Source organism: Sminthopsis crassicaudata, chromosome 2 (genome assembly GCF_048593235.1).
Source record: "Sminthopsis crassicaudata isolate SCR6 chromosome 2, ASM4859323v1, whole genome shotgun sequence".
NCBI lineage: Eukaryota > Metazoa > Chordata > Mammalia > Dasyuromorphia > Dasyuridae > Sminthopsis > Sminthopsis crassicaudata.
The window spans coordinates 58010142-58034114 of record NC_133618.1 but is presented as its reverse complement, the minus strand read 5'-3'; the positions used below and the strand labels follow the sequence as shown (position 1 = coordinate 58034114).

At 38.3% G+C, this 23973-nt stretch overlaps 1 protein-coding gene across 2 annotated transcripts in view; it reads left to right on the top strand.

Moving 5' to 3' along the window:
* Positions 1-22492: 22492 nt before the first annotated feature.
* SLC7A6 (solute carrier family 7 member 6) overlaps positions 22493-23973 on the top strand; it is a 29542-nt gene continuing 28061 nt past the window's right edge. The window contains exon 1 of one of the 2 annotated variants that reach the window (XM_074286366.1): positions 22493-22602. The gene's annotated coding sequence lies outside the window, so the exon portion shown is untranslated. Of the gene's footprint in view, positions 22603-22982; positions 23206-23973 lie in introns of those variants that run through there. The other variant, XM_074286365.1, reaches the window with a different exon arrangement.

The window sequence follows — 23973 nt, the reverse complement described above, 5'->3', positions numbered from 1 at the left end:
AGGTTTTTTGTTTTTTTCCCCCCAGATTTTAAGTTTATGAAGGATTTGAAGGACACAATTTCCAACGGTGAAATGGGATGTGGTATGTAGCACATCCAAGTAGAGAACAATGAAGGCAATGACATCACCAAAGAACATCAAGGGAGCTCTTCAAGACCAACATTTCCTTTCTCCCAGTTTCTCCATCTATCCCCAACTTTATCACTCCTTCTGGTCTGTCCTCTGTTCTCAAACCATGGAACACAAATTAATCCACATTACAGAGTCTGTCCCTTGAATGGGATTGAAGATGGGATGAGTTGAGGAGCAGTGGGAAGGATGGGTCTTACTGATCCTAAAGGATCTAGACAAGCCAGAAAGAGGCCAGTTTGGAAAAAATGACTGCCTTTATAAGTTATGGTATATGAATGTAATGGAATTTTGCAAGGGTGAATGTTGAAAGCCATCTTTGCATATATTTTGAAAATATATTATTATTTAAAATTATTAATTAATTTTATTAATTAATAATAATAAAATTAAAATTAATCCCAAGATAATAAGTTAGTCAGTCTGTCACTTAGCTGCACTTTCTGTGTATGCCCGAAGTGCATTGCTAAGGTAAAAGGCAAAGAATTTAAAAATGTAAAACCAAAATAATTTAAAAGTGTAAAACCAAAATAGATTAAAAATATAAAACCAAAATAACTTTAAAATGTAAAATCAAAATACTTTGAAGATGTAAAATCAAAAGTGTTTAAAAATGTAAAATCAAAATTTAAAAATTGTAAGCAATCACATATCCCAAAATTCCCTTCTCTTGTTTAGAAGAGAAGATCTGCAGTAATGACTTTACTAATAGGATTATAAGATGCCAATGGAATGGGCAAAATCAAATTCAATGCAAAAACACCTAAAGGCAAAGTATTTGTAAGCCAATCCATAAACTGTCTTAAATACATGTGAAATTTCTACAATAGAAAAATGGTTGATCACATGTCTAGCTGCTTCTCCAGATTGGAATGAGGCCATAGTGTCCATTGGTCTTAAAACATCCACTCATACAGTTAATGAAAAAAGAACACTTGGCTATATCCCTGAATTATTTTGCCTAAAAATCAAAGTTTGAGTTTCTGATACCGAATTGTACTCCAGGAGTGTGAATCAATAAATCTGATATTACTTTTCCTCCTGGGTCAAAGATCACACACTGTCTATTCTAGTGATTAAAACAGCAATTTTCCAACCCATTCTAGACATAAACACTGCCTTATAAGTACCCGTAGGGGGTTGGGAAATCAAGCCCACCTGTGGAAGTGAAAAATCCACGAGGTAAGAAAAGAGAATTTGCAACTCTCCAAAGATGATCCTAGCAGTTTTACAAGTATAAAACTCCACTCTCTCTAACTGCAAGGTCTTATCCCTGTAAGGTTTCTTAGAAATTAACTGAACTGTATTTTTAAAACTTTTCTGATTATACTCAATACCCCACAATTCCTTTTTGCCTTGGGGCATAAAGCCTACTCCAGTCCTTTGAAATGAAGACCCAGGAGTTTTGAATGGATTAATGGGCAGTGCTGATAGTATTATCGCCCTTCCTTTTCCTCCTCCCCCTTCTCCCTAGGCCCAAGAAGGTGGGGCAGAGGGAAGAAGAATTGGAAAATTCCCCAAAGGCTGATTTAAAATCAAACCTGAGCTTTGCACATAAAAAGAACTAAACTTCTTCTCAATGAAAGAGTAATGGATAAATTCCTTAAAACAACAATGCAGGAGGTAAACCAACAAAATGCTAAGAAGAATTTCTACAACTTTAGTCCATGTGGTTCGTTTATTTCCTTCCTTAGTTTCAGCCACTGGTTTGAACTCTTCCTGTTCTATCCGTAGTAACCTATCTTTTTCTTCTTTCTCTATCTCCATCTGTAGTTTAACCTGCAATTCCAGCAACTCTTGCTGTGGCATTTCGTACTCTATACTATCATACATACGCACTAGCTCTAGGTTGCTCCCTCTCCGAGCTATATTTACTGGGTGTGGGGATAGCCTTCTGGGAGCTTGATTACAAGCCTCCTGCTGTTCTTCAGTGGTGATTTTTGTTAAAAGATCTTCCATCTGGCTCTTTAACCTCTTTATATAAGCATTATGTTCAGCTGTGTCCTTGAGCCTGATCCCAGAGTTACCTGGGTCCATATTGCTTCTCTGTCTTCCCTCCTAAGTGGCGTTTCTACCGGATCTTTCAGAATCTTAATTCTGAATATTAAATATTTTCAAAACCTGATAATTCCTGATGCCCCACGTTGGGCGCCATTTGTAACGTGCTCTCCTGGCAGTTACAATTACTAGCTTAATAACCGGTAGCGCACTCAAGAACAACCATGTGTAATCTTAAAAGCCTTTATTATACCTACTCACATAATGCCCTGACTGATGCCCTGACTTGTTGGTTCCCGAGTGAACACCTGGTCAGAAGACCCATGTGTTCACTACCAAAACCCTTACCTCTTTTGGCTACCCATCTCGGCTTGGCCACCCAGGCTAGGAAGCCAGGGTGAAGAGCGCAAGGTTAAAGAGGACCGCCTGCTGCCTGCAGTGGGCTTACATAGGGCCTGTGAGGTCACACACACAGCCAATCAGCGAGAGAGTCACCCATTACGAAACTATCTCAATATGGCCAGGATCCCGCCCAAGGGCAGTCCTAATATCCACAGAAATTACTTCCGGGCCTCAATCTCCTGATGCACTGTGTCCGCCCATTTAAAGGCCCCTTACAAATATGACTGACATATAGTATAGCTTCCCTATTTTTCTGATTTAATTAAATCTGCTTTAGCTTTAATTTTGTCTGAAATCAATGATTACTATCCTTGCCTTTTTTTTTTTTTTCCTAACTTCTCTGCTTTAGTTCTGTTACTTTTCTTTGCTATTACTAAACCTACTCCTTATCCAAGGATCCCTCCTTTATCCTCTCTCCCTCTTTATCACATTCCCCTTTTAAATTCCTTCCTTATCTTATTCCTTCCCCTTCTTATTTCTTTATAACTTTAGAAGATTGTTATATCTTTCTAGACATATAAGTATTGTTCCCTCTTTAACTCATTCCCTATGTGAATAACATTCCAGAACTATCAGTTCTTCTTCCCCATCTAGTTCCTTTGTATCAATTCTTGCTCTTGCAACTTATTCTATAACTTAAATATTCTTTTTTAACTCTTTCTACAGGATTTGGCTTTTTAGAATCATTTCATAGTGGCTCTACCCAAATCATTCTTTCAAACTACCCAATTACTAATGTCTTAAATATTTCCATTTCAATGTATAAAACAAACTGTCCTTATTTTCTTGAAATTAGTGTTTAGTGTTTATTTCATATTTCTCTTGAATCGTATATGTCAAATTTTGCATTAACTTCAGGTCTTTTTGTGAGAAAATCCTGAAACTGAAAATGTATTGAATGTGTTCCCCCCGCAATTTTTTTTCATTCAGGATTATGCTTAATTTTACTGGGTATATTTTTGCTTGCAGCCCTAGTATTTTTTACTCTTCGATATGTAGAGTGCCAAGACCTGTGATCTTTTCATGTAGTCACTTCTAGGTCTTATGTGATTCTAATTGTGGCTCTGCTGTATTTGAATTTTTTGTTGTTATGTAATATTTTTTTCCTTGATCTAGGGATTTTGGAATTTATCTTGATGTTCTATAAGTTATCTTTGTAGGATCTCTTTTAGATAATGAACAATAGATTTTTTTCTATTTCTATTTTCCCCTCCAGTTTTTCAGGACACTTTTCTTTAATTATTTCTTGTATTATTGTATAAAGATTCTTTTTTTGATCATAGTTTTCAGGTAGTTCAATTATTCTTATGTTTTCTCTTCTTGATCTGTTCTTCAGATCTATTCACTTCTATGTTTTTCATTCTTTATATTTTATTATTTCTTGGTCTCATAACTTCACTGGCTTCCTCTTGCCCAATTTTAGTTTTTAAGGAGTCATTTTTCCCCCTTAAAACTCTGTATCTTTTTTACTAGTTGGTTAACTTTTTTTCATAATCTTCTTGTTCTTTTTGGATTGTACTTATTTAGTTTTTTTCCTCAGTCTCTCATTTGATTCTTAAAGTCTTTTTTGAATTCTTCTATGAATTCTTTTGGGGCAGATGGCCATTTAATATTAGGTAGGAGGGGCTTTTTTTTTTTTTTAACTTCAATATACTCCTTTGAAGATGAATCCTGGTTTTCTTTATTCCCATAATAACTTTCTATGGTGAGGCTCTTTCTCTTTTGCCTTTTTTGTTTGTTTGTTTGTTTGTTTAATTAATAGCAGATTGTTGATCCTGGCATATGGAGAATGGTGCCTTATCAAGTTCTCTCTTTGTCACTGCTCTCATCAGGGGGTAAAACTCTAGGAAAATTTTTGAAAGAAAGCCTAGTTATAGACTTCCTAAATATGGGTGGCAGGGTCCCCCCTACTCTTACATAAGGTCTTCACTATAGAATAGATATGATATCAGGTAAAGTTTTTATTTCATCATAGAAAGTGCAGTAGGTATGAATGACTCAGCTATTCAAAGACAAATTGGGTGTTCAATTATCACATTGTACTTATCAGACTTCCCTGAAAGATAAGAAAATTTACACTGAATAAAAATTCCTCATTCACCATGTAATTGCATCATTAACAAGTCATTGAGATACTATGAAGCATTAGCAATGTCCAGATCTTGTGGCTTTCAGGGGCCACAGGAAACCCAGTTGGCTTTTCCCTTTTTAATTGAGAAGTGAGCTATTAAGGAAATTATCCTTAATGCTTCTGCTGCTGCTATTACTACTATCACTCCTCCTCCTTCTCCTCCTCCTCCTCTTCTTCCTCCTCTTCCTTCTCCTCCTCCTCCTCCTCTTCTTCCTGCTCCTCCTCTGCTGACTACCTTACTACTACTCCTACTACTATACTATTGTTGCTGCTGCAGTTACTACTACTACTACTACTACTACTACTACTACTACTACTCTACTACTACAAGGCTTGTATCTAATTCAGGAACTCTGGTTAAAAATGTTCATTCTCAGGATTGTTGATATCTGACCTATGTCTACAAAAATTACAGAAAGTCAGAAGCTGGTCAAGAGTTGGTAAGTCCATGAATTAGGAAATCCAGGAATAACTGCTCCTTTCAGGCAATGTACTTCTGCTGTAAAATGCCATTGCTTCTTCTGATGTATGTGTGTGTTTATACTTGCACACCTAAGCATGCATATATGTATGCATAGAGAAATTTGGTCTAGAAGACCAAGGAGGGGGGAAACCCTCTAAATTTAGGCCAGTTACAAAGATCTTGGGATGAAGAGAGCCATCTATACCTAGAGACAGGACTGTGGGAACTGGGAGTGAATCACAACATTGTATTTTCACTCTTTTTGTTGTGTGTTTGCTTGCATTTTATTTTCTTTCTCATTTTTTTCCTTTTTGATTTGATTTTTCTTGTGCAGCAAGATAATTGTATAAATATGTATGCATATATTGGATTTAACATATAGTTTGACCATGTTTAACATATAATGGATTACTTGCCATTTAGGAGAGAGGATAAGGAGAAGGAAGGAGGAATTTGGAACACAAGGTTTTGCAAGGGTCAATGATGAAAAATTATCCATGCATATGTTTTGAAAATAAAAAGCTTTAATTAAAAAAAAAAAAAAAAAAGTTAATGAGACCTTTAGCAGAAACACTGGATGTAAAAATTTCCTCCCAGCTTTCTGCTTCCCTTCTAATTCTGGCTGCATTGGTTTTGTTTGTGCAAAACTTTTAAAATTTAATATAATCAAAATTATTTATTTTGCATTTCATGATGTTCTCTAGTTCTTCTTTGGCCATAAATTCCTTCATTCTCCAAAGAACTGAGAGATAGATTATACCTCCTTTCATTCTAATTTGCTTGTAGTTTCACCCTTTATGTCTAAATAATGAATCCATTTCTATCTTATTTTGGCATAGGGTATTAAATATTGGTCAATGCCTAGTTTCTACCATACTATTTTTCAGTTTTCCAAGCAATTTTTTGTCAAATAGTGAGTTCTTATCCCAGAAGCTGGAGTCTTAGGGTTTATCTAACATTAGATTATTATAGTATTGTATCTCATGAATCTAACCCATTCTCAGATCCACTACTCTATTTCTTAGCAAGTACCAAAGAGTACTGCCACTTTATAATCTAAAAACTAATGTTCTTTACAAATGATATGATGTTATACTTAGAAAATCCTAGAGAATTAACTAAAAAGCACTTGAAATTATTAACAACTTTTGCAAAGTAGTGGAATGTAAAATAAACCTACATAAATCATCAGCATTTCTATATATTACCAACAAAATCCATTTCTATGCAAGAGATAGAAAGAAAAATTCCACTAAAAATAACTATAGACAATAAAAAATATTTGGGAGTTTATTTGTCAAAACCAAGCCAGGAACTGTATGAACTTCACACAGATAAAGTTAGACTTAAACAATTGGAAAAATATTAATTGCTCACATAATTCTATTTAAATTAATCTATTTATTCCATGCCATAACAATCTGGAATAAAACAATAAAATTCATCTGGAAGAACAAAAGCTCAAGGTTTTTGAGTCAATGAAAAAATATGCAGAAGAAAGTGGTTTTTGAAATCTCAAATTTTTTTATAAAGCACTAATTATCAAAACAGTCTTGTACTGGTTAAGAAATAGAGTGGTGGATCAGTGGAATAGATTAGGTACAAATTACCTATTATATTATTATGTTATATTATAGTAAATGACTATCATGACCTATTATATAATAAATACAAAGATCTAAGCTTTCGGGGCAAAAACCTCATTATCTGACAACAACTCTTGGAAAAACTGGAAAACAGTATAGAACAGAAACTAGAAATAGAACAACATTTCATACTACATATCAAAATAAAGTCAAAATGGATACATGAGTTGACACATAAAGAGTGATATCATAAACAAATTAAGAGAGCCTAGAATAGTTTTTCTGTCAGATTTATGGATAAGGGAAGAATTTAGGATCAAAGAAGATATAGAGAGAATTACAATAATTTCAATTATATAAAATTAAAAAGTTTTTGCATAAACAAAACCAATACAACCAAAATTATGAAAAAAGAAGAAAACTGGGGAAAAAATTTTTTGCAACAAACATCTCTAAGAAAGTCTAATTTCTTAAATAATAGAGAATTGAGTCAAGTTTATAAAAACACTAGTCAATCCCCATCTGATAAAGAGTCAAAAGATATGAACAGTTTTCAGAAAAAGAAATCAAAGATATGATCATATTAAAAATGCTCTAAATCATTATTGATCAGAGAAATGCAAATTAAAGCAACTCTGAGGTACACCTTGTACCTGCCAAACTGGCTAATCTACTGAAATTTTGGATGTTAGAAAACTGAGATAGTAATGTACTGTTGGTGAAGTTGTGAACTGCTTCAAACATTCTGGAACTGTGCCCAAAAGATTATAAAATTGTCCATACTCTTCGATCCAGTAATACCACTGCTAGATCTATTCCCAAAGACATCCATAAAAAGGGGAAAGGACCTATTTGTCCAAGATATTTATAATAATTCTTTCTGAGGTGGCAAAAAAGTTTAAATTGAGAAGAGGTCTATCAATTAGGGAATGGCTAAACAAGTTGTGGTATATGTTTGTAATATAATATTATTATATTATAAGAAATGATAAGCAGGATGATATCAGAAAAACCTGGAAATCCTCAATTAATAAAGGATATGAACAAGCAGTTTTCTAATGAAGAAATCAAAACAATTTATAGTCATTTGAAAAAATTATTTAAATCATTATTGATTAGAGAAATTCAAATTAAAATACCCTAGAGATGTCATTTTATACCTATCAGGTTGGCTAAAATGATAAAAGAGGAAAGTGGCAAATATTGGAGGGAATGTGGAAAAATTGGGTTCTTAATTCATTGTTAGTGGGTCTATGAAGTGATCCAACCATTTTGGAGAGAGATTTGGAATTATGCCCAAAAGGTTATTAAACTGCCTATATCTTTTGACCCAGCAATACTTTTATTAGTTCTGTTTCCCAAGATGATTAGGAAAAATGAAAAAGAACTTAACATGGTTCTAAAATATTTTTGGCAGCTCTCTCTGTGATGGCAAAATAAAAAAAAAAAAAAGGAAATTGCAAGGATGTCTGTCAATTGGGTCATGGTTAAACAAATTGTGGTATAAGTTCATGATGGAATATTGCTCTGCTAATAAGAAATGATGGGCTCAGTGATTTTAAAGAAGCATGAAGAGACCTCTTTAAAATAACGAAGAATGAAATGAGCAAAACCAAGAGTGTATATAGTATATATAGTATATAGTAACAGCAGTATTGTTTTAAGAATTTTGAACAACCAAGTCATTCTATTATAAATGCCCAAATTAATTGTAAAGATACTATGAAGCTGCTGGATGACTCAAGAAAATAGAACTGGCATATGTGTGTATACATATATACATATTTATATCTAATGGTAACCATCTCAAAATTTTTTTGGGGGGGGCAGGGGAAAAAGTCACATGATAACTTTGTTGTATACTTGAAAGGAATAGCAAGTTGTACACAGTGGACTTGTAATTTCATGTGAATTCTGTTTTTCCATTCCACTTCGTTATGAAAATTTTTGTTTTATTGCCTAAATTCAGATTAAAATAAATAAAATTTTCAAAAAAGACAGTTCAAGCCAAACCTACATAAAGCCTTTCCTAATCCTCCCTGCTCTCCCCAAAATAACTTGTCTTCATTTTGTATATATTTGTATGTATCTATTTATACATGTACATGTTGTTTCTCACAGTTGTTCCAAGGTATTTGCTCTAGGCTTAGGCTGCCTCCCAATTTGGGGAACAGTTGCTTTCAGGATCTTCCTGAGAATCTCTAATAGCTTGGATACTGAGACGAACTTGTAGGATATAATCTTTCATCCTATCATTTCTGTTCCCATTGCTATCACCCTAATTAAAGCCCTTATCACCTTATGCCAAGAAAAAAAAAAAAAAACCCTGGAAGGGTTTTGATGAACTGATATGCAGTGTAGTGAACAGAGCCAGGAGAACGTTGCACATAGTAACAGCAATATTGTTTGATGAAGAATTGTGAATGACTTGGGTTTTCTCAGCAATACAATGATCCAAGATAATCCCAAAGGACTAATGATAAAGCATACTATTTGCCTCCAGAGAAAGAACTGCGATTAGTTGAATATAGACTGAAGCATGCTATTTTTCACTTTTTTTCTTTTATTTGAGTCTTCTTGTACAAAATGACTAATATGGAAATGCTTTACATAACTGCACATGTATAACCTATATCTGATTGCTTACCATCTCAGGGAAGGAGTAGAGAGAGAGGGATAGAATTTGGAATTCAAAACTTTAAATAAAAATATTTAAAAATTGGAAAAATTTAGTAGAGAGAACTCTCTTCCTCTCCCCTTTTCCCCACCAAAAGTAAATACATTTAGTATTAGATATTCTCACTGCTGGCCAGAGTGGAATCTGTGTCATTTTTAATCAATTCTGTTGTTCTTACATTAATAGGTCAGGGGAAGTTGTCACAATGGATTATGTTTGATGCTCAATGAATAGCTAATGAAATCCATGCAACATCAAGTAATGATATCTGATAGGATCCTTCATCTTAATTATCTTCAGTGTTCTCCTGGCTTGGGGAATATGTATTCACTCCTTTGGTTAAATGGGTTCTTCTTGCCCTAGGCCTCATAATCATGGCTTTTTATTAACTATTGCATGGGGCTTATATTACCTATTACTTGTATCACTAAGGCTTTCTTTAAATTGGTTCCTAATGATTATGGATATTGATCAATTGTTTTATTAGGTGGTTTTCCAAAGAGATATTTTACCCAGCCTTTTCACTTTTGCATTTTCACTTTGGTCTGTAGAATGCTAAATGATTCTTTATATTTTTAAGCTTAAGTCTAATGATTTTTTTTAATAATAGCTTTATATTTTTCAAAATACATGCAAAGATAATTTTCAATATCCACACTTGTGAAATCTTGTGTTCCATATTTTTCTCCCTCCCTTCTCCCCTTACCCCTCCCTTAGATAGCAAGTAATCTAGTATATGTTAAAACATATGGATTTCTTCTAAACATATTTCCACATTTAACAAGAAAAATCAAATCAAAAAAGAAAAAAAAATGAGAGAAAACAAACAAGCAAGCCAACAACAATAACAACAAAGGTGAAAATATGTTGCAAATCACATTCAGTCTCTATAGTCCTCTTTCTGGAGGCAGATGGCCCTCTCCATCTATTGGAGTCTAGGCCTCTTGATTTTGAGCCATCATGAAAAGCTCCCCTTAAGGAAGGCTGTAAGCTTATGTTGTAGTAATGGTAAAATTTATAGATCATCCCCCGAGACATCAAAGTTCCTCAATGGATTCAAGGAGGAGAATTGTGAAATTAAAAATTGATCATCCTTTTTATTTCATTCAGGCTTAATCAATTTTTCAGCATTTTAAAAATTAATTTTATAATTATAACATTTTTTTGACAGTACATATGCATAGGTAATTTTTTTTTTTTTTACATTATCCCTTATACTCCCTTCTATTCCGAATTTTTCCCCTCCTTCCCTTCACCCCTTCCCCTAGATGGCAGGCATTCCCATACATATTAAATATCTTATAGTATATCCTAGGTACAATATATATGTGCAGAACCGAATTTTGTTGTTGTTGTTGCAATGGAAGAATTGTATTCGGAAGGTAAAAATAATCTGAGAAGAAAAACAAAAAAAAATGCTCAGAGTTTACACTCATTTCCCAGTGTTCCTTTTCTAGGTGTAGCTGATTCTGCCCATAATTGATCAATTGGAATTGGGTTAGCTCTTCTCTATGTTGAAGATTTCCACTTCCATCAGAATACATCCTCATACAGTATCGTTGTTGAAGTGTATAATGATCCCCTGGTTCTGCTCATTTCACTCAGCATCAGTTCATGTAAGTTTCTCCAAGGCTTAATCAATTTAGAGAATATTGCTATTCATCTTCAATGTGAATTTAAGTTCCTTACTCATGTGATTTTTTTTGTCTTATAATTTCACTCACTACTCATTTTTTAGAGAAGCATGCTTTATGTCTAATGCTGGAGAAACAGGCAAGATAGGGATTAGAAAGTTTTTAATATATTTTTTAATGGAGATCTTGACTAGTTGGCTGAATAGGACTATTGTCTCAAAGGATTCAGCAGGGAGCAAGAGATTCCAGAGATTCTTATAGGGTTTCCGTAATAAGGGACACAAAAGCAAGGTGGGGGCTGGTGAGTAGGAACTTCCAGGAATAGACCATAAATTTGATTCTGACAGATTGGGGATAAGGAAGGATCATAAATTCTGATAAGTTGAGAGGACCAGGAATCAGGATGTCCAGATAGAAGATATGCCCACCTATCTCGAGATAAACCATCTGCATTTTATGTCTCTATGGAATGCTAATGGTCAGGGCTCCCAGTCCTATTATATCAGTCCTAATTAATGGTCAGGAAGGGGGGTTGCTATCAAAAAATTGAGGCAGAACATTTTGAGGAAACAGATGTAGAACAATTCAAGGAAACTGAGGCAGAACATATGAAATGCTGATGTCAAATTGTTCCATGAAAGTCAAGTTGGTGTTTTCCATGGTTCTTCCAATCATAGCTTGGTAATACCCATATTGCTATAGATCTTGTGCATCTATTGTGTCTTTTGTGATCCGATCAGACTTGAGTTGCTACAAATTTGACTTTTAACTTGTGACTCTGATGGTCCTATGGGCCTTTCTTTGCCATTTTGATGTTTCTTTTTTATAACTATAAGAGAGTTGCCTGACTGTCCAAGGCTTTTGAGGAGTCTTAGACCCCATTTGTGACAACTACTAGCCTTGCTAATAGATCAAATATGCTCAAAATTCTGTTGTCAGTTTATCATCATTTCAGTTGTGACAAATAACATAAATTGTTCTCTTGTTCTTCTTGCTTCACTCTGAATCAGTTCATACAAATTTTCCCAGATATCTCTAAAATCATCCCTTTCATAATTTCTTATAATAAAAAAGTTTTTTATACATTCATTTATGATAATTTGTTTAGCCATTTCCTAAGTGATGGACACTTCCCAATTTCTAGTTCTTTGCCACTGTACAAAAAAGAGTTGCTATAAACATTTTAGTACATATAGGTCCTTCTTGTTTTTGTTTGTTTGTTTGTTTTTTTGTGTGTGAGAAGAGTTATAGCCTTATTAGTAATATTGCTTGATCCAACACATGCTCAGCTGAGTAACTTTTGGGATATAGTTCCAAATTTCTCTCCAAAATGGGCTCTACTCTTATTTCTCTGTAATTTCTCTATTCTGTCAGCCTGGTCAGTCCACAACCTAGAATTTCACTCTAATCCTGGACTTCTCACCCTGGAGAGAAGTATAAAGTATAAAGTATTTTTATACTTTGCCCCTTTAGTTCTTTCTTTTGATTGACTTCCTCCTTGAACTTCCATTTTAAGGAAAGTGCACAAAGAAGGCGTATCTTCAATCTTCTTGGGGTATCACTGTTGATTCTTTGGACTTCCTCTAGTAATACCCCAATATGGGTACCTTTCTTTTCCCCCAATTTTTCAGAATTCTGTAATTTATGCTCTTTTCCTTATTAGAATGTAAGCTCTTTCAATCTGAAACTATGCCCAAAGGAAATCAAACTGTGCAAACCTTTTGATCCAGCAATAATAGTCCATACTACTGGATCTATAAACCACAGAAATCATAAAAAAGAGAAAAGGAGCCACATGTAAAAAATATTTATAAGAATTCTTTTTGTGGAGGTAAAGAATTAAAAATTGAGAGGATGCTCATCTACTGAAGAATAGTTGAACAAGTTGTGGTATATGAATGTAATTTGAATACTATTATGCCATAAGAAATGATGAGCAGGAGGATTTCAGAAAAACCTGGAAATTGTTGCTGAGTGAAGTGAGCAAAATGAGCAACTATGATTAATTTAGCTCTTTTCAACAATATAATGGTTCAAGAAAATTCCAAAAGACTCACGATGGAAAATACTATCCACATCCATAGAAAGGACTATGGAATCTGAATGCCAATGACCTTTCCCTCATCCTTCTGGATCTCTTTGAAATCTCTGACGCTGATAACTACCCTTGCCATCTGTATTCTCTCTCCTCTCTGACTTTTTATTAAGACGGCTCTCTCGGTTCTCTTTCTTTCTACCAGAACCACTCCTCAACTTCTGATGGTTCTTTAGCCAGATCCACTAACTGAGGAGAGCCCAAGGCTCTGACCTGGGCCCTCGTCTCTATACTATCCCATATTACTTCTCTATATTAGCTCTATACTCTTCTATATCAGGGTTTCTCAAACTACGGCCTGAGGGCCAGATGCAGCTGCTGAGGACGTTTATGTGGCCCACTGGTGTAACGTGCTCTCCTGGCAGTTACAATTACTAGCTTAATAACCGGTAGCACACTCAAGAACAACCACGTGTAATCTTAAAAGCCTTTATTATACCTACTCACATAATGCCCTAACTGATGCCCTGACTTGTTGGTTCCCGAGTGAACACCTGGTCAGAAGACCCACGTGTTCACTACCAAAATCCTTACCTCTTTTGGCTACCCATCTTGGCTTGGCCACCCAGGCTAGGGAGCCAGGGTGAAGAACGCCAGGTTAAAGAGACCGCCTGCTGCCTGCAGTGGGCTTACATAGGGCCTGTGAGGTCACACACACAGCCAATCAACGAGAGAGTCACCCATTACGAAGCTATCTCAATATGGCCAGGATCCCACCTACAAGGTAGTCCTAATATCCACAGAAATTACTTCCGGGCCTCAATCTCCTGATGCGCTGTGGCACCCATTTAAAGGCCCCTTACAATTCCCTTTCTCTTGTTTTGCGGGAACCGCACATCTCACCAAGCTAAACTTTTAGCACCAGCTGTAGTTCACTTGATCTATGAGATGACAGAGTGTTATGCCCAAGGAGGTACAAAGCAGCAGATCAGTAAACAGAAGTATGACAATAAGAACCAGGCTCAACAGTGGCCCAAGTGTTCAACCTATTCATCAAAGTCATACTCAAGATAATATGCCAAAGAGGTTAGATGCCAATGAGGGAGGATGTCAACACTGAGGTGGGAAGTCAACAAGGTAAAACATCACAATTCTAGTTAACAAATATCAGTGAGGTAGGGTGTCACAATTCTAGTTACATTTATCACAATTCTAGACCAATTCTAGTTTCTTACAATTTTCTGTTGCACTTGTCACAATCCTAGAACAATTCTAGCTTATCACAATTCTCTATTGCACTTTTCACAATCCTAGAACAATTCTAGCTTATCACAATTCTCAATCACACTTTTCACACTCCTAGAACAATTCTAGCTTATCACAATTCTCAATCGCACTTTTCACAATCCTAGAACAATTCTAGCTTATCACAATTCTCAATTGCACTTTTCACAATTCTAGAACAATTCTAGCTTATCACAATTCTCTATTGCACTTTTCACAATTCTAGAACAATTCTAGCTTATCACAATTCTCTATTGCACTTTTCACAATCCTAGAGCAATTCTAGTTTCACAGGTGCACATAAGCAAAGTCATGTCCAATAACATTGTCTCAATAACAACGGCAGGTGGGTGCTTTGGTTTTTCACCCACTAATTTAAAAGCATAGTCCTTCAATAGAAAGCATAGGGCAAAGCCTCTCCCCAGGCCACCTGAAGTGCATTGCTAAGGTAAAAGGCAAAGAATTTAAAAATGTAAAACCAAAATAATTTAAAAATGTAAAACCAAAATAACTTTAAAATGTAAAATCAAAATACTTTGAAGATGTAAAATCAAAAGTGTTTAAAAATGTAAAATCAAAATTTAAAAATTGTAAGCAATCACATATCCCAAAATTCCCTTCTCTTGTTTAGAAGAGAAGATCTTGGGGATAGTAGGTGCAGTAATGACTTTACTAATAGGATTATAAGAAATGCCAATGGAATGGGCAAAGTCAAATTCAATGCAAAAACACCTAAAGGCAAAATATTTGTAAGCCAATCCATAAACTGTCTTAAATGCAAGTGAAGTTTCTACAATTGAAAAATGGTTGATCACATGTCTAGCTGCTTCTCCAGAATGGAATGAAGCCATAATGTCCATTGGTCTTAAAACATCCACTCATACAGTTAATGAAAAAAGAACACTCGGCTATATCCCTGAATTATTTTGCCTAAAATCAAAGTTTGAGTTTCTGATACCGAATTGTACTCCAGGAGTGTGAATCAATAAATCTGATATTGCTTTTCCTCCTGGGTCAAAGATCACACACTGTCTATTTATTCTAGTGATTAAAACAGCAATTTTCCAACCCATTCTAGACATAAACACTGTTTTATAAATACCCGTAGGGGGTTGGGAAATCAAGCCCACCTGTGGAAGTGGAAAATCCACGAGGTAAGAAAAGAGGAGTTCCAACTCTCCAAAGACTATCCTAGCAGTTTTACAAGTATAAAACTCCACTCTCTTTAACTGTAAGGTCTTATCCCTGTAAGGTTTCTTAGAAATTAACTGAACTGTATTTTTAAAACTTTTCTGATTATACTCAATACCCCACAATTCCTTTTTGCCTTGGGGAATAAAGCCTACTCCTGTCCTTTGAAATGAAGACACAGGAGTTTTAAATGGATTAATGGGCAGTGCTGATGGTATTATCTCCCTTCCTTCATTTCCTGTTGATTTTATCTCTTATCATCTTCAACTTCTCACTCCTCTCACCATACATAGCTAATCTGTTGTCAGAATTTGTTGTTTCTATTTTACAAACTTTCTGCTAGATACCTCCTCTCCATACTATGATGCTCATTCTGCCAAAAGTGGTGCAGCAGCCTCTTATTGGGATTCCTGCCTCAAATGTCTCTCAGCTCTAGCATGTCCTCCACACTGCTGTCAAAGTGCACTGTCTAACTGTCACTGCACCTCTATCTACTTCCCATCCCCATCCAATCCCTACCAGGAATTTTAAAAAACTCTTTTTTTGTGCAGTGGATAGAGCACCAGCCCTGAAGTCAGGGGAACCTGAGTTCAAATCCGGACTGACACAACACTTCCTGGCTGTGTGACCCTGGGCAAGCCACTTAACCCCATTGCCTCAAGGGAAAAAACAAAACAAAACAAACTCTTTTAGAAAAATTAAATACATCGGAGAGTTAATGAGGAATTTTGAATAGAGGATGAATTGAGATGAATTGGAGAGAGGAGAACTGGAATTAAGGAGTTCATCCAAGGAGCTATTGTAACCATTTTAGGAAGACATGATGAAAACCTGAGTAAAGATAGTGGCCATGTAAGTGGAGAGGAAAGGACAGGAAGGAGATATTGTGAGGGTATTACTAGCTGATGGGACATGAGGAGAAGGAAGAATTAAAGGTGATTCCAGAATTGTAATCTTGGTTCAGTGGAAGGATGAAGGTGCCTTTAACAAACAATTAATCAATCAATCAATTATTTATGTGCTGGGCAGTGTTAGGCTTTGGGGATACAAATATTTTTTAAAAGTCCCTATTTGTAGTGAACTTATGTTCCAATGAGGGAGATGTATGTATGTGTATGTATACATGCATGCAAAACACTGGGACTGTTATTTCCTTCTCCAGCTCATTTTACATATGGGGAAACTGAGGCAAGCAGGGTTAAGTCACTTGCCTACGGTCACATAGCTAGTAAGTGGTCAGATTTGAATTCAGGTTTTCCTGATTCCTGACTGGAGGCCTTGACTCCACCACCTGCATACACATGTAAACACATACATACACCTCCACCTCATCACCATTCCTTGTCCCTCTGATTGGAGAGTAGAACTACAAACTCCCAAACCTCCATTTAAGAGAGAACTCACTTCAGAATCTCATTTCTCAGGGAAACTACACACACACAGATACATATATTTACATGTTCACATATAGCATAAATATAAAGTTAACAACTACAAATATATACAAAGTAGTTGAATATAAGGGAGGCTTCCTGCAGAGTGATGGTGTTTGAGCTGTATGTTTAACAAACGGAGGGACTCTGTAAATCAGAGATAAGTGGGGGTGCATTCTAGATATTGGGGCCAGTACAAAGGCACGGAGGTAGGAAATAAGTGTTATGTGGAAGGACCAGAGAAGGTCAGTTTGGCTGGAACCCAGAGAATGAGGAGGAAAAAGTAAGGTCTGGTGAAGCTGAAGGATAGATTGGGGCTAAGTTGTGCAGGGCTTTACAAATTAAGCAGAGGAATTTGTCCTTGATCCCAGAGCCAACAGAAAGCCACCAGAATTAATCGACCATGGGAGTGATATCATATCTGTGTTTAAGAAACATTCCTTTGGCAACAGCATATAGGTGAGAGACTTGGGAGCAATAGACCAATGAGGAGGTTGCTGATGTAATATTTTAGGCAACAGGTCAGTAGAGTCTGAACTAAGGTAGTGGCTATTCAAGTGGAGAGAAAGGATTGGGTGATAGAGATGTGAAGGCAGAAATGACGAGATTTGACTGGTAGCTTGGATATATGGGTGTGAGGCGAGACTGGGCGGGGTGGCGTTGCCTTTGGCAGAAATGGAAGTTTAGAAGAGGGGTGGGTAGAGAGGGAAAGATAATGAGTTCAGTTTCAGATGAGTTAAGTTTAAGATCTCTCTAGAACATCTGGTTTAAAGTGGAGGAATTTGATTCATCAACCATTTATTTATTAAAGTCTTGAGGGTGGGGGATATAATGGCCAAAATGAAATTGTCCTTGCTTATCCAAGGACCTGTATTCTACTTGGGAATTTGATATGTGTGCATAAAGGTAAATAGCAATTTGTACAAAGGAAATGACAAGTCATTTCCACTGTGTCAGGAGTACTAACAAATAGGGGAGGGGTATGTATGCCAGAAAATGTGCATGAAGGTTATGAGGAGGTTTTAAGGTAGAAATTCAAAGGGTTGAAGGTGGGGGAGAGCATTCTGGGCATGAGATACCCAGCTAAGTTTATTCATAGAAGTTAGAGATACAATGCCATGTGGAGAAATGGCAAGCAGGCCAGTTTAGTTTCAACAGAAAATACAATGGGGGAATCGTATGAATTTTTTTATTTCTTATGTCTCATTTGATTTTTTTTTTTTTTTTTTTCTTTTCCACCATTATTCAGGAAACTCCTTATGGGGGAAAAAAAAAAGTCATCATCCTACAAGATCCCATCAGCCTTGGAACTCCACTCTTTACTATCCTCTGTCCCTTTAATTGGAGGGTGGAGCCATGAACTCCCAAACCTGTATTTAAGGAGGAAGTTCAGGTATCTCCTTTCCCAGGGAGCTAAACTACTGTGAGCAGATTCTGACTTCTCAAGATGCTCCTATCTCAGATTTTTCAGTTTCCTGCCCAATTAGATTATAAACCCCTTTAGGAAACAAGTTTACTTTCTTTTTATTATTTTGAGGCAATTGGAGTTAAGTGATTTGTTCAAGATCACACAGCTATTAAGTATTAAGTATCTGAGGCTACATTTTGAAGTTAAGTCCTTGTGATTCCAAAGCTAGTGCTTTATCCACTGTGCCATCTAGCTTCCCCTTCCTTCTTTTTATTAAATGTATTATTAATGTTTTGCACACTACCTAGCACATAGTAGATGCTTTATAAATATTTATTAACTAGGTTGAAGCCAGATTTTGAAGGTCATTAAATGTGTTCTGGTAAATGTTTAACACAACCACTTGTCTTTGAAAAAAAAATGTATGTAGACACATTTTAATACACTTTACATTATTTACATTTTCTTCATATTTTCATCAAATAAGAAAGGAAGGCAAACAGTGTTAAGTGATTTGCTCACTTCTTCACTTCCTCATCTCCCATCATACCTCAAATCTTTGCAATCAATTCTATTTTGGACATGTTGAGTTTGAAATACATTCAGGTAGAGCTGTCCAGCATGTAAAGTTGATGAGAGATTAAAGCCTAGACAGATCTGGGAGTCATCTCTTTCTGAATGGCAAACCAGCTTAGTGTACAAGACAGTGAACTAAATATGGAAGACTTGGCTCAAGTCTTGTTTCTGACACAAGTCACTTAACAGATTACTATCCAGCCCTGATTGCCTCAGAGTGAATGTTAAGTAACTGTGGTGTTGTTTTGGCCCGAAGTTCTGAGTGTTTTCCCCTCCCAGATTGATTCCTTTTCATTTTTAAAAATTTTATTTGCTTGATTAAGTTTAATTTTTTTTTCCTACTCTTTCTTTTTAACATTTCTTTGTAACCTAGCCTTAATTACTATTGGGACATCATCTCTGTGAAACCAAGACCTTGAAAGACCTTAGATTAAAAAGGCCAAAATCTCCCACTGCATCTAGGGCCATCTCTAGTTGTCTTGATCTATGTCTTGCCACTGGACCCAGATGATTTTGAAGGAGAAAGAGGCTGGTGGTCTTGTAAAGTCGTTCCTCACTTAAATCTAAATCATTTGTATGTCATGGCATCATCACTCTAATGTCATGGTCACCTTTGAGAAAGAAGGATAAGTAATAATAATAACAACAATCCCAACCAATGGTCTAAAATAGTTGCTGATCTTAAATGGTCCAGGAAGTTTTCTTATTGAGAGTTTCTTATATTGATGCAATCAGAAATTAGGTTCCCCCTCTACTCTGTCATCTCTATAAGATGACATGACTGTGCCCAAAGAGCTATAAAACTGTTCATACCTTTTGATCCATCAATCTTACTACTAGATCTGTATCCCAAAGAGAAATAAAAAAGGAGAAAGGGCTCACATGTGCAAAAATGTTTGTAGCCACTCTTTTTGTAGTGGCAAGGAGCTGGAAATTGAGTGGATGTTCATTAGTTAAGGAATGACTGAATAAGTTATAGTACATGAATGTAATGGAATATTATTGTTCTACAAGGAATCATGAGCAGATTGATTTAAGAAAAGCCTGGAAAGATTTATATGAACTGATGCTGAGTCCACTGACCAGAATCAAGAGAACACTGAACACAGTAACAGCAACATTGTGTGATGATCAACTATGACTGACAACTCTTTTCATCAATGTGGTGATTAAAGGCAATTCCAATAGACCTGTGATGAAATTTGCCATCCACATCCAGAGAAAGAACTATGGAGACTGAATGAGGATCAAAACATAGTATTGTCACCTCTTTTTTTTTTTGTTATTGTTGTTTACTTATTTTTTTTTCTTTCTTGTGGTTTTTCCCTTTTGATCTGATTTTTTCTGTATATGACAAATATGGAAATACGTTTTTAAAAATTTCATGTTTACAGCATACATGCTCATATTGAAAAATGTTAAACTATATCAAATTGCTGTCTACGGGAAGGGGAAGGTAAAAGAGAAAGGGAGAAAAATTTGGAACACAAAAGTTTTACAAAAATGAATGTTGAAAACTATCTTTACATATATTTGGAAAAATAAAATATTATTAGGGGAAAGATGATCATTATACTATCAGGCATGGATGAGATTCACTTTGAAAATATAGAAAGAGAATAGAAGAGGGTGGGGACAGAGTTCTGGGGTAACATACATAGTGGAGCAAGTTATTGGTGATAGTTCTCCAAAGGAGACTCAGAAATAGGACAGTGTCTTAAAAATCCAAGTGGCGAGGGAATAGCCTCCTGGATAGTGGGGCTGGTCTGTAATGTTAAATGCTATGGAGAGATCAAGAAAGAACGGATTAGAGTCCAGAGATATGAAGATAGAAATGACAAGATTTGACAGACAACTAACTAATTGGATACATAGAGATGAGGGAGGACTGGAAGGATAGTGGTGCTTTAGAAAAGTCGTTTATATTCGAAATTTAACAATTGGAAATTGTTGGTAATCTTGGAAAGGGCAGTTAGGGGATATGTGTATGAAAACCTAATTGCAAAGATTTGAGGTATGATGGGGAGGTGAAGAAGTAGAGAAATGGGCAAATCACTTAACCTTGTTTGCCTCAGTTTCCTTATCTATAAAATGAGGTAGAGAAGGAAACCACAAATTACTCTTTGCCAAGAAAATCTCAAATGGAGTCACGATTAAATAACACTAACAACTATCAATCAACATGTGCACTGATAGCTTGGGTCTTCAGAGGACAACTGGCTATATCTCCATTTCGAGTTTGGAGATGTATTTCTGGGGTTGAGGGAGTAGGATTCTTCTGATGCTATTGGCTTTAACTCCCCATCTGGTGTGACAAGAGATTAGTACACAATATCATTTAACTCATTGATATCCCTTCAGTAACATTGGTAATAAATTTGCATCAATTAGTTTTTACCAAGTGATATTTACTGGCAGGATATAACGAAAATCCAAGTACAGATACCTCGGAAACCTCTAAAATATATCCAGCGTATTCTAGATCCAGTCTGAAGGGATCTCTGGTGAGTGAATTATTAAAATTTTAACGTGAGCATGTATAACTGCAAACATCAAACAATATAAATCAGGGCTTGATTCAGTATTTTGTTGATTGTCTACCTGTAATGTGACGGATGAAATGTTAATATGTAAATTTAATAAGCAAATATGTTATATATGTTCATATATAAATTACACACAGTATGTCCTATGCATCCCCCCCCTCCAAGTTGCTTAATAAATATTTATGAGCGAATTACTGAACTGTGCAGCCCTTCCTGCTTTACACGACCTTCCATTCCCAGGAACTTCAAGGGGTCCCCACACCAAGGAGTTCGATTCCGAGTTGAAGCCTTTGGGTTTCTGGGTTGAACCCTTGCTAGGCATTTCAGGGAATGAGACGATTTTTCTGACCTTTGAATTACACAAAGCCAAAGCCTGTTCTAGTGCTCATTCACCTAAGAGTAAGAATGAAGAAACAGCACGGGCTGCAAAACAACAGAGTTGTGTATTCGGGGCCAAATGCCCCAGGTACTGCCCCCCACCCCCACTTGGAAGCTTTTGAAAGCTTCCTTCTAGGGAAGAGATGGTTTAAGCACGCAGGCTCAGTTCCTGTTTAGAGACCAATTAAAAGACTTCTTCACTACACTGGACAAGAAATAACCACAGAATACCTTCCTATCTCCTCTGAATTGTGTCCGGTGGGGCATCACACCGGGTCTATTCCCTATACGAAATTTCAGAAGCAGATTCATTGCCCCCTCCCCCCCTCTCAACCCTGCAGGGGGCTGCTGCAATTAGAGACCCCCTGAAGACTGAGCTCCCACCCTCAGCCCTATCTCCTGCTCCCTAGCACTCTTGCGTGTCTCTGCAGGGGCTGGATCAGATGCAGTCCCAGCATCCGAGGACCTCCGACTCTAATCCAGGGGCGTCTGGGGGCTGCAGGGAAGTCCTGGGAAGTCCAGGGACTAATGTCAGATCACTCCACTCAGGGAGCCCCGAATCTGCGCTTGACCACTCAGGACTTGTGTGACCTTGAGTCGGGGACGGCTCTCGTGGACCTGCCTCAGCTTCGGGAAGACAAGCTTCGGGTCGGATCCAGCTCTCCACGCTCCCTTCTACGGGCCAGGAGGGCCAGGCTGTTCGGGAGCGGGAACATTGTGTCTCTTTCCCGGTAGGCGCGCGCCTCCCCCCCCCCCCCCATTCCCGGGGGCGGCTGCAGCTGACCCGACAACGTGGCATGTGGAGGCCCGCACCTCGAGGGTCTCTGGAGTGGGGCTGGAGACGGGGGAACCGGGGGGGGGGGCGGGGGGAGATTAGCCGCGGGGAAGATTCCCTACTCTGCGGGAAGGAGCGGGAGGTAGTTTCACGCCGCCGCGAGATGCGCGCGGGGACTTCTTTTGTTAGGTTTTAAGCGTTCGGAAGGGCCGGGGAGCCCCAGGACCGTCCGAGCCCGGGGGGAAGGGGACATTCTGCGGCCTCCCAGAGCGAGACGTCCGCGGAGGAATCAGGTTCCCCGCTAAGTCCAGGTGGGGGCTCCGAGAGCAGCGGCGCAATACGCCTGGCGGCAGAGGGGGGGCAGACGCCGCGCTCCCCCGCGCCCCGCCCCGCCCCCGCTCACCCCCTCCGAGGTCACGTGGCTGCGCGGCGCGCGGTCGGGGGCGGGGGGAGCCGGTGTGTGGGAGAGGAAGAAGGAGGGGCCGCGACAGCGTGAGGAGGGGAGCTGGTGGCCGCGGCGGCAGCCCGAGCATCCTGCTACCGGCCGGGCCATGAGGAGGTAACGGGTCGGGGGCCGGGCCGGGGCTGAGGAGGCAGCGGGGCGCCCAGGGGTCCCGGAGGAGACAAAGAGCCGGGGCCCGGGCCGGGGCGCCCCCGAGGACCTGAGGGACCGGAGGTTCAGAGGAGCCGGGGGAAATCAGGGGACTGAGAAGTGGAGGGCCCGGGGACTCTGGGGAATCTGGGGGTTCGAGGGGCTCGGGAGGAGAGGAGGGACTGAGGAGAACTGAAGGAGCCGAGGGCTTCGGAAAATCTGAAGGCCCAGGGGTCCGAAGGAGCCGAGGGGAGTCGGGGGCTGAAAAGAACTGGAAGGTTCGGGGGGCCGAAGAGAATCTGGCGGGGGCTGAAGGGAATCTGAAAGCTGGGGGCTCAGAAAGAAGGGGGCTGAGGAGAACTGGAAGGTCCAGGGGGCTCAGAAGATCTGCGGACCCAGGGGGGCTCGGGAAAGGAGGACTGAGGGGACCGAGGGAGAGGAGGGTCCAAGGGGTCACGAGAAGCCGGCGGGAGTGAGGGGCTGAGAACTGAACGGTCCGGGGATAGCAGAAGGGAATGGGGGGGCCTAAAAGAAGGGGGGCTGATGAGAACTGGACGGACTGGGTAGCTGAGGGGAATTGGATGGGCTGCCGAGAAAAAACCGCGGAGCCGGAAAGCTGCGACTACTGAGGAAAGTCTTAGGGGTTAAGGAGGATCTGAGGGCACGAGGGTGAGGGGAAATCAGCGCACGGCCCCCCCTGCTGGGAGAAACCCCTCTCTCCTGCCTGGCTCCCTC